This window comes from Oscarella lobularis, chromosome 10 (assembly GCF_947507565.1).
Source record: "Oscarella lobularis chromosome 10, ooOscLobu1.1, whole genome shotgun sequence".
Lineage (NCBI taxonomy): Eukaryota > Metazoa > Porifera > Homoscleromorpha > Homosclerophorida > Oscarellidae > Oscarella > Oscarella lobularis.
In genome coordinates this window covers 2,791,679-2,806,055 of record NC_089184.1, presented here as the reverse complement: position 1 = coordinate 2,806,055, position 14,377 = coordinate 2,791,679, and the positions used below count along the sequence as shown (strand labels likewise).

At 46.0% G+C, this 14,377-nt stretch overlaps 2 long non-coding RNA genes across 2 annotated transcripts; both read left to right on the top strand.

The window, feature by feature from the left end:
- Nucleotides 1-1,801: 1,801 nt before the first annotated feature.
- LOC136192543 (uncharacterized) lies at nucleotides 1,802-2,713 on the top strand. Its single transcript, XR_010671163.1, has 2 exons — nucleotides 1,802-2,055; nucleotides 2,476-2,713. It is a non-coding gene; the product is annotated as an uncharacterized lncRNA (long non-coding RNA).
- Nucleotides 2,714-11,189: 8,476 nt separating this feature from the next.
- On the top strand, nucleotides 11,190-12,247 carry LOC136191910 (uncharacterized). The gene is made up of 4 exons (XR_010671026.1): nucleotides 11,190-11,255; nucleotides 11,510-11,675; nucleotides 11,741-11,874; nucleotides 11,927-12,247. It is a non-coding gene; the product is annotated as an uncharacterized lncRNA (long non-coding RNA).
- The last annotated feature ends 2,130 nt before the right edge of the window (nucleotides 12,248-14,377 follow it).

Below are 14,377 nucleotides of genomic sequence, written 5' to 3'. Positions count from 1 at the left end.
TGCATAAATTTAGAAGCATAGTTTCATCAAGTGCGGCTGTCGACCATGCAATTAGGAGATTGGTGAAAGGCGAGTTTAGTGCGACGGAACGATCAGTCGTCTCAAAGTGATTTTGCTTGACGCTTACATATAGAGCCAAAAGTGTTACGCCAAAATAAACGCGGCAAGTCTCTCTTAGAAAAATGACCTGCCCTCATTAGTCTTGGGGCCAGACGTCTTCGGGGGAGTGGGGGGGGGGGGGGGGGGGGGGGGAGTCACCTGCGCACACTCAGTCTGTACCGCCGCACGCTACTGGCGACGATGGAAATCGAGTCAATTAGCGAGCAGCAAGATCCGCTGCTGCCGAAATGTGGTTCCCATCGCTTCGCGGGGAACAGCTAAAGGCCATTGTGTCACTGGTTTTAAATCGGGACGTCTTTGTTTGTCTCCTCCGAAGAGGTCTGGCCTCAGACTAATTTAATATAGACTAACTCAATGAATTCGAGCGCGCTGATTGGGCCGCACAGTACGGCGGTACAGACTGAGTGTGCGCAGGTGACCATACCCTCTTCGTCTGGCCCCCAGACTACGCCCGCATATAGATACATGCATAAGCATGCAGCACGCCTGAAACATTGAAGCTGCACATCAATGCTTAGCCCTGCCGCTTAGCCCTCCCACTTATCTTTATGCAAGCTTTGGAAGCCAGCCGATGTAAAATGCCGCTGCTAGCCGCCACCTAACTAGACGTGCATAGTTGGGCTATCGTGCAAAGTAACGGCTGAAAAAACTTTTTCCGCCTAGAGCGGGCCGCAAGGGTGCCACTTAGCACGGGAACTCAACTATGTAGCGCCGAAAAGTTTCGTCTTAGCAGAAGATGGTACATCTCTCCACATCGTGTGTGGTTCTCATTTATGACTCACAAAATGAGATGCGGCAGCACATTGTTTGCTGCGGGCCGTGAGACATACTTACACATGCGCTGAATAAATGTTCTGTATGGCATCGCCGCGACACCGCATTGAGTATGCGGGTGAATCGCACAGACTACGCGCCAGAAAAACAAAGCAAACGCCCCTGCTCATCGTGGTCTTCCCTTCACTGTAGGCCTTCGGGATGATTTATAAATATGTACTAGAAACAATAGAACCGCACAAGAAGTGGAGAGCGTTGCTTAAGTGAAAAACGCGATGAACAGGGCCGTTCCCTACGCGCACGCATGCGTATCGAGTTGAAACGTAATCGAATGTCCCGTCTCCAACGTAGAGAATGTTGCCATAGCGCGCTGTCCCTTTGCGGTGTCGATGACGTTCAAGCTGGACGTAATGCGCACCTGCGCCTTCCTCGCTTTCTTCGTCGTCTTCGTCGTCGGTCGCTACCTGATTCACCGTCGTCGAACGGCAAACTCGAGCATAGTGTCCGATGCGCTTGCAATGTTTGCATTCTCGATCCTTCGCTGGACACGCCTCCTTCTTATGAGCGTGTTGCAATCCACAGTAATCGCACTTTTCTCCTCCGTACTGAAGCTTTCCCTGTCGGCGAGGCGTCGCGGTCGCTTTGGTAGGCTTCGCAGCGACGCTTTTCGATGCTTTCGGAGTGGCGGCTTTCGACTTCCCACGAGGGGCGTGAGAAACATGGTGCGTTGGCGCGCCGTCGACCTCCTCCGTTATCTGCTTCGATCGATACGCATTGAGCTCTGACGCTCGGAGAATCTGGACGCACTTGTCCAGCGTCAGCGGGGTTTGATCGAAGAGTTTCTGGCGAACGCGTTGACTCCGGATGCTGTGCAGAAGTCTGTCCGTGACGGCTTCGTCCTGCCTCTCACTGAATTTTCAGGTTCGTGCGAGCTTCGTAACCGCGATTATGTAATCGTTGAGCGACTCGCCGGCTTCTTGATTGCGACGATAGAACTGGTAGCGCTCGAACTTGGCGTCGACTTTTGGTTCGCAGTATTCTCGGAACGCCGCGAGAATCGCATCGACTGTGATGTGCGCTTCCGGGTCGGCGTCTTCTTCATCTTCCGCGTCCGCCGGGGGCGGAAACGTGAACGTATGGAACGCGAAAGCCGTCAAAAGGGTAGTGTGCGTTCTTTCATATATATATGGTGATCTTTCATATATATGTGGGCGTCTTTCATATATATGTGGGCGTCTTTCGTATATATGTGGGTGTCCTTCATATATATGTGGTGGTCTTCATATATGGGCGTCTTTCATATATATGTGGGCGTCATTCATATATATGTGGTGGTCTTCATACATATATATATATATATATATGGGCGTCCTTTATATATATATGATCATCTTTCATATATATGTGGTCATCTTTCATATATATATATATATATATATGATCGTCCTTCATATATGTATATATATATATGATCATCTTTCATATATATGTGGTCATCTTTCATATATATATGATCATCTTTCATATATACATGTGGGCCTACTTAATGAATCAAATAACTAATGCTCAATTATCTTTCAGGTTAGTTAAAGATTTGAATGAACTCATGACATCCCTTTTTGCACAATTTTTTAATTAAGTGTTTTTATGTTGTTTTTTCAGGTTAGATTTAGATTCGAATTAATTCATGGCATCCCATTTTTCCGTAATTTCTTGGTTTTAATAATATGCTCGTGCAGTCAGTAGCAGACAATATGTTTTTCTGCATGCCTTTTTTAACGTACGTGCCGCCAATTTAGTACAATGCAAGCGTTACACAGGTCGGCCCACGAAATGTGCTGAATGATTTGTACAACGTCATTCGGGACAGATCTGACCGACTGCGTGAAGAGCCTAAGTCCTACGTCACAGTGGGCGCGCTAGGCGTTAAGGCTTCGCGCTAAGCTCGCACAGAAAGTCGCGTTTACGTGCGGAGAAGGAAGGAAGGGGCGAACAAATTTCGCTGAACTCCAATGGAAAGGACATGTTCCTTTCCTTTTTCGGTCACATTCGCGAGCTATTGCGTGGAGTTTTAGGAAAGTAATGGTGCATGTTCGACGGACTGCGTGAAGAGCCTACGTCACAGTGGGCGCGCTAGGCGTTACGGCTTCGCGCTAAGCTCGCACAGAAAGTCGCGTTTACCTGCGGAGAAGGAAGGAAGGGGCGAACAGATTTCGCTGAAACTCCAATGGAAAGGACATGTTCCTTTCCTTTTTCGGTCACATTCGCGAGCTATTCTGTGGAGTGCGCCCAAGTATCCTTGGTGTGGCATAGTTGTACGTTACCGGTATTCAGACAATATGTTTTGACGAACCTGTCTTCCGGGCCAACGTCGACAGCACAAGCATGGCACGAACGAGCGACGACGAAATTGTGGACATCCTCAACGCCCTGTGTCGTTCACATGCTCGCGTTGTGAACGAGTTAGCGAACGTGAGGGACGACATAAGACAGATTTGGACAGTGTTTTTATTGTTGTTGTTGTGTGTCGCCATTGTGCTCGTCTATTTGTTTTAAGTGCTCAATTGCACGTTCGAAATAAAGTGAAAGAAAACATTCTACTGTAGCGAAATCCACCATTGAACGCCGATCACAGCACAATAGGCCACCTTCTGTACACCACGGATACTAGTACACATGCGAAAAGTGCCGGAACACTTCACGACGAATTACTCTCCGCCCGCAATGCCTTCTGTCGTTCGCACGCAGAGATGGTCCACGCCGTACGTGTGCTACCTAAGAGGCGACATGAGAGAAATGTCCGCAATTGTACCGGCATCGCAAGTTGCATCGTTGGCGCATAGATAGAGGAGAGAGGGATGGGAAACTCCCCGTGTCACGTGACTTATACGTGGCTCTATGATTGTCGCCGGCTCATGGACGTCATTCTCCGCTTTCTTCGCGAAGTTCGCAATGAGTCAGTGGTTTCCATTGACTGCCCAATTGAAATAGAAGCTTCGAAGCTTCTCGTTGGAGAGGAAACGAAAGCCTTTAGGGATTTCGATTATTTTCCTGCTTGGAGAGCATGTCAAGTGGCTGATCAGACAGGGGCGAGCACAGCTACAGTTCATTTGGCGATTATGCATGCCACTGGCTTAATCTGCAACTTGCTTTTCTTTGGCAAGCCCATTTTAGCCCTAAGAAAAGTTTGGTAAAAACGGCGAAGTTCGAAGCGTGGTCAACGCAATTGCGTGTCTATGGCACGCACAGATTCACGGAGAACAAAGTAGTAACGTCAAATTAGCCATTGGGTCTAAGCAGTGAGAGGAGACCACGCCGAAGTCAAGGCCGGTCGTCCACGCCCAAAATCACGCCAAAGACGAACACGAGGGTGTTTTGGTAGCAATTGACGTTTCCGTGGCATGCACGAAATACTACGGCAACGTTTAGACAGCCACTTGTGGCCGTATAAGCGATGACGTGAGAGTTTACCCCGCCGACGTTTAGCATACCGACGCGTACGTGAGCAATTAGGGACCATTAGCTGGGAATTCAATAGCGCAGACAAGAAAAACTCGTACTTTAAACTACAGATGACATACCGAATGGGGATACAATGCTCCAAACGACATCGTTGACGAGAAAAACAATGATATTTGAATAAATATCCGGGATTCCGACATCAATCATAGAGCCACGTATAAGTCACGTGCAACGGGGAGTTTCCCATCCCTCTCTCCTCTATCTATGGTTGGCGGCACGTTCCAGAGAGTGCCATTTCTGTCGTGCGCGAAGCGGCATTTAGCTCACCCTACCGAAAAAATGGACGAAAACTTTGAGAAGCCGCCGGGGCGTTAATTAACTCAGTTAGTGCCACGGCTTCATTAATTGGCGCGAAGCCGAGAAGCCGACATCGAGCGGTAGCCCGCTTGCTTGAATAGAAACCACGTCGTACATTTCAGCGGTTCCTTGTCGCCATGCCGCCTTCCACAACTTCGTCGATATTGAAAAAGTACTCGTGGACGTGCATCGCGTGCCCGTGCATCGCGTGCCCGAGGCTGCACGTGACGTGGTATGTGCACGTGCATCGCACAGAATAGCTAGCGAATGTCACCGAAAAAGGAGCGTAAAACTTTTTCTGCATTTGAGTTTCAGCGAAATGTGTTGGTCCCTACGGACAAACAAACGTACATTATACACTATAAGTTGAGTTATAAGGTACTAGTCGTTCAACGAACAATTGTAGTGCAGGGTATAACGTAATACGATGCCATCGTGATGTTCGTCGTCGTAATACGTTGCGTACGTGCTACACCCTCCCCGCCACATGAACTGTTCCCTCATTTTTCATGTCTTCGTCCAATTCCATCTTAAGTTGCGCAATGAAGAAGTTGTCACCTCACTTGCTTGGAGCGTTATCGAACAATATGGCGGGATTCATCCTTGTTTCGTGGTACCGTGATGCGCCGACTTTTCCGCTGAAGTCAAAGTCAAGCAGGAATACTTTTGGCTCGCTGACATCAGTCTCCACAATGACGTTGCAACTTCTGACGTCGCCATGAACGATGTCTTTCTCGTGCATTGCGTGCACGTGTCGCTCTAAGAGTGCCAGAGCCCGACATTTTGTAGTCGTTGTGAGGACGTGGTATAACGTGCCGTTTGTAATCTTTTCAGAAATGTACACGTCGTACAACGTGAATCTGCCGAAACCTATACCGGTTGTCAAGCACTCCATAAAGCTACATCTGAAGCGGATCGACGCATCCGGAAGTGACACAGGCCGCCTTCCTCCGGCCTCCCGCTTCCCACCGTTATCACTCGGGGGCTAGAGAGAGTGTGTTTTATCGAATGTTTGACATCGACGCAAGACAAAAACGTGTCTGCGGTGTTGGTTATTCGCACCGATCGCAGACTTCGGTTGAAGTTAATCACGAGACGCTCGTGGTTTTTGTATTTGTACTTTTTCTGACTTCTAAAGGAACAAAGTAATGAAGTAACTGCTTAGAAAGCAAGATTACCGCTAATGAAACACTCAATAAAAAATACTCTGTCCGAAACGTGTGACTGATTAAAAAATCATTATTTTTATATAAGTAGCTTCAAATCAAAAACCGCTAATTGCAATAGACGCGCCATTAAAAGAGCTTTCGAATGATATATAATACCTCTATATGTTTCCTAACAAATATCCGAGAAAAAAACCCCGTCCGTAATGCCTACCGTTGTCCGGATGGTCATGCAACTCGGACAAATCAAATTATCGTGTCTGCAATCGAGCGCGCTAAAGCAAATCGATCCATGACACACTGGTCGAAGAGTACACTGACGGCGACTAGAAATAACCTTACCTGGGCTGCGGAATAGCTTCGGATGTTGCAGACGGCGCGTCCGAAAATCATGCCGTCCGAATGTCCCTTCTTGACTCTACTGGAAAGATGGGCATCCTCGGAGTCGCAGCTACAGGTATCGTGACCCTGTTGCTGTTTTGTGAGAGCGGTTATAGTTAAGCGTATACTGCATGCCCGGACAGAACTTAGAACGATCTCTTTATACGACGTTTTGTGTGTAACGCCTTTGGGCCAAGCCAAATCCTGTTGGGTGCTGAAACCCGATGGTGGAAATTGGCTCAATATGTTTACTTCCATCGCGTGAATCCCTCTTACGTCGTGATTAAATTAGTTTTGAACGAGTACGTTACGCCCTTTGAGCCGGTTTAGACAAAAGTCCTTCTTGGGGAATAGAGGTGACATTTTTCATGTTTCTTTCTCTAGCCGCTATTCTTGTCGAGTGGCTACTTCTATCGATATGTCATGCCGCTGGTCTTCCATCTACCTCGACGCGGCTCCGGCCGAGACCGTTCAACATAAATTCAGGTCACATACGACTGTAGCTGCACCTAGCTGTAACTGAAGCATCAAGTCCTAAAAGCGAAGAGGTCTCTGGCAGATGCGAGGCTTTTAATGACACGGCTGCGAGTGTCTGTCAGCCTTTTCGTAGTCTTCAAACGATTTTCGTTGACTCAAGATACAGCCAACTTTATGTCAACCAGTTGATGAAATCTGCATTCGAGCAACGTCTTTCTGAAATTACAGAGATACGTCAATGTGCTGTGTTACTAAAGAAATTCCTTTGCAATAACGTCATGTCCGATTGTGAGACGGACGATTTGAGAAGAGCCATAGTGCGTCGTCTTTTTCACGAGAATTGTAAGGAAATATTTTTCCACCCCATTTATGCTACAAAACGTTTGTCGCTTTACGTAAATCTTCGTCATTTACCGCCGTCTTCCGTGACTTTCACGCCATTCATTTTAATTTTAGCGACTTTTTGTGTCCAGCTTCGCAAAGCTGCCACAACGTATTTTTAGGTAAGTGTTTTGATGAAAGTTTTGCATTTGTGTATTTTCTGCGTAGATTTTCCCACGCGGTCACCACCGCTTGCCACAGGAAGCAGCTCATCCGTCACACAGTCCACTAACAGAAGTACTGCTGTCACTTCGTCAACTGATAGCAAACAGGGTCACAGTCACTTTGTCAACTAATAGCAGCAGTCCCACTTTGACTACCTCAAGTCTAAAGGTAGCAGCTTCACTACGACTTCCTGCACGTGCTGCTCTCGCATCTGCAGTAATTGCCAAAGTAAAAGCAGCAACTGCACCTTCACTGTAAGCACACCTCCACCAGCTTCACCTGCACCAGCTATATGTGCATCAAAATCCGCGCGAGAACCTGCAGGTACTGTAACTGCACCATCAGAAGCAGCAAGAGCAGCAGAAGCAGAAGCAGAAGCAGAAGCAGCGCCAGCTGGTGGCAACTTTTACAACTACATAGACCACAAGGGTTAATCCAAATAATGTAATATCAAAGTAAAAATTCGTTTTGCCAATAGATGATTTGGCATTCCTTGCCAGAAATAAATGTGCATCTACGACTAACAATGACATATTCTCATTGGAAAAACAAATAGAGAAACAAACCTCATTCCTTTTCACTGTCTCTTGTCTTCAGTTTGGTGTGTTCGAGTATCCTAATGGGGCCTCATTTTCATCTAAAAAAATTATCGCTTAATATCTGTTAAAAATCAGTCGAACAATCTCTTATTTAATGTAGAAAAACCTTTACAACGCCGACTTTGCCTTTAAATAAACAAAATTTTTACGGCCCAGTTCCTAATGAGGCTTCATTTTTATCTAAAAATTAGACCTTATTTTCTGCTACAAATCAGTTGACGTAGCTCTTATTCGATACGGAAAAATATTTAAAACACTGTCTTTGCCTTTAAGTAAACAAATTAAATGCGGCCTGGTTCCTAATGGGGCCTCATTTTATCTAAAAAATTCTTGCCTCATTTACGCAAAAATCAAATGAAGAAGCTCTTATTTGATGCAGAAAAACGTTTCCAACGCGTTCTTTGCCTTTTAAAGAACGAAATTGTCGCGACCGGTTCCTAATGGGGCCTCATTTTATCTAAAAAATCATCGCTTTTTAAAAGCTGAAAATCAGTCAAGAAAGCTCTTATTAAATGCACAAAAACGTTTCCAACGATGCATCAGTTCCTGCCTTTTAAACGAACGAAATTTTCGCGGTCCGGTTCCTAGTGGGCCTCATTTTTGTCTAAAAAATCATAGCTCATTTTACGCTAGAAATCAACGCAAAAGCTCTTATTTGAAGCAGAAAAACGTTTCCAAAGCGGCCTTTGCCTTTAATAAACAAAATTATTGCGGCCCGGTTCCTAATGGGCCTCGTTTTTTTCTATAAATTTTCTGCTTGAAATCAGTCAGGTTCACTGATGTTGACCATATATGGAAGAGTTGCGTTACCGCTTATATCATGCGTCACTGCGCATGCGCACTGGAGACTGCGGCGTTGCACGATTTGCGTCGAGGCTCACTGTGCTCGGATCTCTCCGGCACCGCTCCAATCGGACTTGTCGCGGTCGATCCTCTTAATTCTGCCCTGTTTCTGGTGACGATCTTGCGCTTTCAATCGGCAGGTGAGAGAGCCGAAGCGCGTCATTGTCGCACGTGTTGCTTTTCGATCGCGCCACCACTCTGCAGCTACCGACGCCGCTTTCCCTCACACTTACGCCTTTTTGTTGACGGACTTATTGCGACTTGCCGCCGGAGAATGCATGTTGGGTTGATGGGGGCCCGCGGCGGGGATCGAAAATCGTTTACTAACCCTTGTGTAACGTCACATGATGAATATATGACACGCCTCCTTCCCCTTCCCGCAAACATGTCATGACGTAACCTCTACGTCGTCTAGAGTTGCACGTGACATGATTGTAATATTGGCTTGCTATTTAAAGTTTTGTTGGGAAAGAATAGCAATGTCACTAATGTGTTTTTTATCATTAGCTTATTAGAGAGTGTGTGTGTGCGGCCCGTTGAATTAAAAGAATTCGAAATGCTTTTGCTTCGCTTTAATCGGTATGTGTGTGTAAAGTGTATTGATCCAATGTATCTATTGATTCGTATGTTTGTTACAGTGTTTTAAGCAAGGGGCTTGTTCTCAATGGCGGCTGGAGTAGTGCAAAGCAACGTCTCTCACCCCCAATTAGGAGACTTTTTCTGAAAATGGCAAAAAAAATGGTATAAACTTTTCCAGCGGTATACGCCGCTCAACTTTTCGTTGACCTTTCCCAGGTAGTGGCTCTAATGAACGGCCTCCATCGAAATTTCAGCAATTGAAAGACTATGTGTCAAAAAATGGTATTTACTAGGAAGTAGATGTTAAAAAAAATCCCCTAACCCACCCTTTAATTAATGTAGGGAAGACTTTGATCTCCGTCACATTGGCGTCAGCTGTGGCATACGGGTTGTTTTGTTATAAAAGAATTTGGATACTTGAGAAACGTCTCTCTTCGAAGACCGTCGATTCAGAATGGTTGTTTTCCGTCGCCAACGACGATTACATTGATCAATCGAAAGAGAAAGCGAGAATCAGACAACTGATCATGAGTCCTTTATCATCGACGTTGCCTAAGTTTCATGTTTACATTGGGCCTCACCGAGCAGGAAAATCGCGTGTAGTGACGGAAGTGGTCGAAGAGTTGCGCAAGGAAGGAGTCAAGGGTGTTCATTACATCACTGCAGATCAGCCACTCTATAAGTGTCTTCTTAAAGCCTTCTCCATGGGTTACCGTTCAGTCATGAATGGCTTTTGGGATGAGCTCTTTACAAGGGATCACACCCCTATATTTCCCGAAAATCAAGCGCCTGAAATTTCTCTTAGTCAAGTAGCCAACCGTTTGGCTAAATCGGCGAAGAAATATGAAAACGGTCGATTGACGACGATCATCGTCGACGGGGTCAACCTACTCGTCCCTATTCGTCGATCTGATCGTCGAGGGCCGGAAGAACTTCACAAGTTAATTGAAATAGCTAAAGAGCACGCAGATAAGCGTAAGATTCACTGGTTACTCGTCGATTCCGGTGGTGTGGCTCTCGATGTAATGTACTCAGCGAGCGGTTCATCTCGCCTTAAACTGGTATTTTCACGTGACGTCAGCGAGGAGGAGGCCAAAGAGTTTCTGAAGAAACGATTTGAAGAAGCAGGAAAAAAGATTGATGCGGATCATGTGTACGAGTGCGTGACCGGTGGAAGAATTGGCCTGCTGAGAACTGTAGCTGACGCCGTTAAAGAAGAGCCGTCAACGTCGCTGGAAGAGAAAGGAGGAGGACTCAAAGCAGCTTTGAAGCGTCTCTTAGGAATAGCCGCTCCCCCGGCCCGTGAAGGTGCAGCGACCGACGTCGACGTAGCTAAGACAGTTACAACCTTCAACGAGTTATTTGAGTCAGTTTACCCTGAGTTCAAACGAGATTTGAAGAAAGTCTATTCTACTTGGCCGATCATTGAGAAATCCGAACCCACTGAAGAGTTTCAGTATCGAATTCTCCGTCTTCTCGCCGAGAATCCAAAGGGATTCGAAGAGGACACTGATTTGCGAAGTCAAGCGGGGCAGGATTATTTCAAAGCCAGAGGGATCAATTATGATGCGGCAATACGTCAACTGCTCAAATCCGATCTTTTTCGATACGTAAGTCTCAATGAGGTTGCATTGCATAGTAATGCAATCAAGTACATCGTCCTGAATGAAGGACAGCCTTTGAAGAGCGGCGGCCGCGGCGATTACGAGAAAAAGTGACACTTCATTTTGTATAGTCAATGTTGATTCTTTGTTTGCGTCTTGTTCCTTGTCCTCAATGTTGTCTGTGGTCTTGAGTGCAGTAACCTTGTTTTTTTTTGGTGTCGGCGGAAACATGTAATCGCGCGATAAGGCATCCGGGTTTGCTGATACGGGTGCTATTTTTTGCCAATATCGTTGTGAAAACAGAAGAAAGCAGCGACATCCACAGTCGAATCAACTTTTGTACGCAGGTAAGAGACGCGTTTAGGAGAGAAAGCGATCTTTGTAGGGCCCCGTGCCTGTCCGTTGAATTTTATGCGCGCCTTTGGCGAGCGTTCGCTCTCGTTCGAATGGTTTCTGTTTTGTTTGGACGTGCGCTTTATCGTTGCGCGATCGAGTTCTAGATCGAGGTCCGTGCGTTGCCCATAGGAATTTTTCATTCCGCGATCGCGTTCTATCTCGTGTCCCTTGTACGTGTCTCGGTCTAGGCGTGTTTTTTTTCTAGTTAATGTGGTCGCTTGTCTCAGCAGGGGATTGTTGCGAGAAAAAGGATAAGCTCTTCATGCAGACCTTTACCGCCATTCGTTCAGGTATAAGGGGACTGATCTTTCTTTTTTATATCCGTAGGAGGAGGAACTCGGCGCTGTTATTTTTGACACATTAAACCCGAGGTTGGGATATTACCACCTTAAGAAACGTCAAAGACTTTTCTGTTCATTTTCCATTCGTCGTACAGAGTGAAGAAATTATGCATCAACATCCAGACGTTTCAAGCGTCTTTTGACCCTATGACGTCACATCAGGAACATTTATGTTTTCACGTATGCGGAAACATGTTTTTTGATTACGTCATTGTGCCAAATCGATGACGTGTGTTACCTTACTGGTCCCTTGGGCGTTGTCTAACTTCCTGCTATAACAGGTCACTCACAGACTTACTACGCCACCGGTGTAGGAGAACAGGAGATTCGTAAGCTGAACGTCTGATCCAAACAGTCGTGCGCACTACGTCATGAAACCGTGTATTCTATATACTGAAAAGATGGACAGCCTCGGAGTCGCAGCTACAGGTATCGTGACCCTGTTGTTGTTTTTGTGACAGCGGTTATAGTCAACGGTATACTGGACAGAGCTTATAACGATCTTTTTTACGACGTTTTGTGTATAGCCTTTGGGCCAATTAATTAATTAAGCCAAATCCTGTTGGGTGCTGAAACCCCATGGTGGAAATTGGCTCAATATGTTTTACTTCCTTCGCGTGAATCCCTCTTACGTCGTGATTAAATTAGTTTTGAATGAGTACGTTACGCCCTTAGAGCCTGTTTAGACACACCCTTGGGGAGTATAGGTGATATTTTTCGTATTTCTTTCTCTATCCGCAAGTCTTGTTGAGTGGCTACTTCTATCGATATGTCATGCCGCTGGTCTTCCATCTGCCTCGATCGACGCCGGCTTCGAGACCGTTGAACATAAGTTCAGGTCACATACGACTGAAGCCTGCCGCACCTGTAACTGAAGCATCAAGTCCTAAAAGCGAAGAGGTCTCTGGCAGATGCGAGGCTTTTAATGACACGTACGGCTGCGAGTGTCTGTCAGCCTTTTCGTAGTCTTCAAACGATTTTCGTTGAATCAAGATACGGCCAACTTTATGTCAACCAGTTGATGAAATCTGCATTCGAGCAACGTCTTTTTGAAATTACAGAGATACGTCAATGTGCTGTGTTACTAAAGAAATTCCTTTGCACTTACGTAATGCCCGATTGTGAGACGGACGATTCGAGAAGAGCCATCTTGCCTCGTCTTTGTCACGAGAATTGCAAGGAAATATTTTTTCCACCCCATTTATGCCACAAACGTTTGTCGCTTTACGTAAATCTTCGTCATTTACCGCCGTCTTCCGTGACTTTCACGCCATTCATTTTAATTTTAGCGACTTTTTGTGTCCAGCTTCGCAAAGCTGCCACAACGTATTTTTAGGTAAGTGTTTTGATGAAAGCTTTGCATTTGTGTATTTTCTGCGTAGATTTTCCCACGCGGTCACCACCGCTTGCCACAGGAAGCAGCTCATCTGCCACACAGTCCACTAACAGCAGTACTGCTGTCACTTCGTCAACTGATAGCAACAGGGTCACAGTCGATCACTTTGTCAACTAATAGCGGCAGTCCCACTTTGACTACCTCAAGTCTAAAGGTAGCAGCTTCACTACGACTTTGTCAACTATTATCCGCTCCTCTTTTACTCTGTCCAAAGTAGGCAGGTGTGACAGTACTTACCAGAGAATCAAGTACACCGATTGTACAAAAGTTGGATTGCAATATCGGAATTTTATGCCTTGGTGGTGCATGGAAAACGGAAGTCAAGCAATGGGGACGTCTTGTAATTGCGATTTCGTTAAGCACAAGTGTGTCTAAGCTATTAATTAATTAATAACCTACGTTTTGAATTTCAGCAATAGTTCAAGATCTTCGCACATGCACGAGAACTATACACGAGGGCTGTCATGTGTGGAGATCGTGCAAACTCTTTTGTATTTGTGGATTTTCTATACAGTCAATCTCGCTTAGCAGCTATATGCGGAGTTCGTGAGGAACTGCTGGACGCGGTACGGACGTAAGACCTACGGTATGGCACCTCGCGTTTTTGAATTGAGGCGTGTTTACATCTGGTCAAATTCGCTGGTATACAGCCCAGCCCGCGATGTTGAGCTTAGTGGTAAAACGAAGCTGTATACGTATATATATACAGTATGTTATGATGTGGCATACTATATACGAGCTAAGCTAACCAAACCCCACTCAACCGTGAGCCTTTGCAGTAACCTGTAGTCAAGCCGCGACGTTCTTGGGCAATTCTGCACCACTCAGTTACTTTTTTTAGTGACCCAGCCTTGCCCTCCTCATCAATTCTCGTATCACTCGAGCAATCAGTGCGTCGATCTTAGACTTAGGTGTGACTTGACTAACGACTTCCGTGACGGATCTGACGAGTTGAGTGTTGACTGCGGTAAGGAATTGCCTCTTTTACTTCCCCCAGCGCCTGACCTTCCGCATCCCTTTTGCGGAAGTGTACCTACAAGGCTTTACTTGAGACGAGCCATAGGTCCGGCTATCCTTTCAATCTAGGGCCTAATAGCGGTACGTTTGTGTGCGTAATTGGCCAATGAACACACAAGCAATGGATTTAGTTGCCCTATCACAGACGCCCAATTAGTGACGTAATAATAAGGCTAAGCCTCACAGGGCCTACTCGCTAGTCGTTTTGTCTATAATGAGCCTTTCTTTCGACAAAGCGCTACGAAAAGATTGGGAACATTTCGGCGAAACAATGTTGGCGGAGCAGAAATAGTGCATCGGAGAAGAACCGCTTTGTATA